This window comes from Papaver somniferum, chromosome 9, assembly GCF_003573695.1.
Source record: "Papaver somniferum cultivar HN1 chromosome 9, ASM357369v1, whole genome shotgun sequence".
Taxonomy (NCBI): Eukaryota; Viridiplantae; Streptophyta; class Magnoliopsida; order Ranunculales; family Papaveraceae; genus Papaver; species Papaver somniferum.
In genome coordinates, this window is record NC_039366.1 from 185095900 (window position 1) to 185099419 (window position 3520).

General features: G+C 40.3%; 1 long non-coding RNA gene across 1 annotated transcript; it reads right to left on the reverse strand.

Moving 5' to 3' along the window:
• Nucleotides 1-508: 508 nt before the first annotated feature.
• On the reverse strand, nucleotides 509-3060 carry LOC113311292. Its single transcript, XR_003341584.1, has 2 exons — nucleotides 2411-3060; nucleotides 509-2174 (listed from the first exon to the last, which is right to left on the reverse strand). It is a non-coding gene; the product is annotated as an uncharacterized LOC113311292 (long non-coding RNA).
• Nucleotides 3061-3520: the final 460 nt, after the last annotated feature.

Consider the following 3520-nt stretch of genomic DNA (forward strand, 5'->3'; position numbering starts at 1 on the left):
TAGATAATCAAGAGAGCAAGATAATCTATTAATTTCCTAAGTTCATCAACATACACATTAGAGCTGCGTATGTGAATTCTACCTAAAGAATAACCTAACGCCTTGCGCTAATTAAGTTCAATTCCCAGAAGCATTAAGTTTTGGAAATAGGCTAATCAACGCAATTGTCATGCATTGCGCATGACAATTCGGACAATGGTCAAACTCTACATATGATTACAAGAGTGTATCACTACAAAACGTAATCATATCATGCTCTTGTATTCAGGGTTATCGCTCGATGAAAAACCCTAAAATAGCTATGGACAAGGATGCAAGTTCAATTAATTGTCCACTTAACTAACCAAACATCTAAGTCCTATCACAATACATCAATCATGTGATTATTAAAAACAATAGAGATTTGAACGATAATCAAGAGAGAAAACTAATACATTAATCAAGCACAAGTTTTAAATATAGGACTACATCCTTAACCAATAATAAAGAAATTAGCTACTCATAGCTATGGAGTTCATCATAATCAATAATCAAATAAAGAAGATGTAAAATAAATACGAAAGAAAACCCTAGTTGTGTAAACAAAAGCGACTCTCTCCTTAGCTCCAAGAATAATACGTGACATTAAAAGTTGTAGAAGTCTTCTCTTTTATAGCTCCTCTTGTTCCAAAATTAGGTCCAAGTTTTCAAAGTCCCTTAGATAAAAATCCACGTGGCCCAAAAGTGAGAAAAAAACCATGTAGAAATTCTGCCAAATCGTCGCCGAAAATGGCCGGAAGTTGGCCGGAAAAGTGACCGAAGAAGTATCTCAGGTGACCGGAAAAGTCCACACGGTCACCGGTCAAACAGTTTAACTCGGTCAAGGTCAGACGGGTCAACTCGGTTACAGTCAGACCGAGTCAGAGGCTGAGTCAAACAACTCAGCTAAGTCAGAGTCTAACTGGTCATATCTTCTGCTGCACAATCATTGTGCATAATAGCTCCTTAGCCAGCCATCTTGGCTGTGCATAACTTTGCTGCCATCTTGGCTCTTCCATTCTCTCCAATTCAACATCAGCTGCTTCTTTACTTCCATTACCTGCACTGCCTGTCACCAACAGATAACCACCTCAAACAACTTCAAGCACAACTGCAATACCGCTTCCATTTCTCTTGCTTCTCCATTACAGCTCTCATATCAGCTCGGTCTAGTTCCATCTATACTTCATCTTAGCTTTACTTGAACTGCATCATCTGCAGCTTCTATGCCTGCAATCACTGCCATCACTGCCACTATTTCATTCCATTCCATGAACATCTGTAATAAGACTTCAATTCAGCTGCAATAACTGCAAACGCAGAACATCATACAATAATACCACCACCAACTCTTCTTGACTCTTCTGCCAAACACCAACAGCAGCAACAACATCAGTTGAGCTGCACCTGCAATTCACCATTCTTGAAGTTTCATTGCAGCTTCAGATTCATCCCTGCTTCAGCTGCAATGTTGCAATGCCTGCACCTTCTGTAGCTTGACTGCAACTGCAGCTCTTGCAACTCTAAACACATCCAGTCCACTGCCGCATTCATCTACAACATTCAAAACCACAAGCTCAAGCTACTTCTCCTTCTCTGCCAGGCCAAGTACCAGCAACAACTTCAACTGCACCTAGCCATTTCTCACCCGAAGTCACCATTGCCTCAGTAATTCATAGGAAGCAACAAACAACTCTACCAACAACATCAGTTCCTTTTGTAGCTTCATTACCAGTTCATTGCTCAGCATCAGTACCGCCAACCTAATTCATCTACATTAGTACTTTAGTTCAGCTTATCCTTCAATTGCCATCACCAGCAAACTGCGACATTAGTTCAAAGTTCCGTACCCTTGTGCATCAGACCCTGCCTTCACTGCAAATGCTTCAGTTCTTCTTCCCTGTTCCACAGAACTCAATATGGCATCAACAACTTCATTATTTTAAGAACCAACAACAACTCTTTCCTGCAACAATCATTGACACCGTCTCGACTGAAATATAGCACAAAGCTTCCCTCTCTTCCAAACCATCAGTTCACAACTGGTAATTCAGCTCAACAACTCGCCATATCACCTCCAGGTTCAAGCCAAAACCACCAACATCAAGCCATCTCTGTACCTAGCTCTTCCTTGTCTTCAAAACCAGCTCCAAGCCCTGTAAAACAGACCACAATTCCAATGTAAGCAACAACATACTTTCCTTCACTGACTTATCAACACATAACAGAACCCATAACCCCTGTAGTTCGAATCCTGATATGTGACGCAAATTAATGGTTCCAGCTGCTTCTTAATCATTGTTTCTTCTCAACTGAACTTGACCTCACATACCCATGGATTAGCCACAACAGAACTTGGCAGTAGAACTAACTCAAGCCTTTATACAAGCACCTGGTATGTGTTTTGCTGATGATGACAGGGTACACTTGCAACTGAATTTGTAAACCTCCATATATTTCTTCCCTGCCAAATCTTGCCCAAAATTCCACATTGAATCAGCTACATACTTGCCTCAAATCAGCTCCAGTTAAGCCCTGAACTCTTACGAACAAACCACCATTTCCATACCCAAATCGACCTGCAAATTAAACTACAACCTTGAGTCAAGATTAACCCAATTCACCACCATTTTATGCTCAGATTCAATCCCACGCCGGCTTCTTCATCACTTAATCGATGGAAACAGCTTCCAGTTCTTGTAATCTTGGCTAGTAAAAACCCTAAATTCTTCATTAATCGATTCGGTCCAAACCCCATCTCTGATTTATCAACAGACTAAAAATCGCAAAACCCACCTTCGATTCATCATTTAACAGCTTGTTCTTCTCGATTTCACCATCAACAGATCCATCTCACTGTAACTTTGGATCCCTATTCTTCAACAACAAACCCTACCTTCACGAATTTCTTGCTTCAATTGATGGCAACAACTACAACTTCATCATCTCACAATTTCTGCCATTAATCTCTGATTCTCTCGATATCTCAGTTTCATGATAAGCCTCAGCTGTATTTCATCATCTCTGAATTAGGGAAAAATGATTGAGAAATCATTTTCTCTGAAGTCTAGGGTTGTGTAGGAATCTGGAAATGGATATATCCACCCAACTCTGTATAAGGTACCCCAATTAAGATAAGCACCACCAGTTAGATTCAGGCCACCAAATGACAACCCCTTATCCTCCAATATGCCCCCGATAACGCTTGCCTGTGCAACGACGATTCCACCCGCTTGCTCCAAATGAACGCTCTTTTCTTTCTTTCGAGTTCCTCCACCAACATCAGTCGTCTCTTACTTCTCATATCCACTTCTTCTCTACAATTTCTCTTCATCACTAAAGCAGTCGTACTTTTCAGACATAAATTTGCATCACTAAAGCCGACATGCTTTTCAGACAAAAATTAAGAAATAAAAGCAAATAATGAGAAATAGTTCGTCTCCAACATCATTTGATCTTTTTTCCTTGTTCTTCTTCTTTTGTTCCAAAGTACCTAAATACT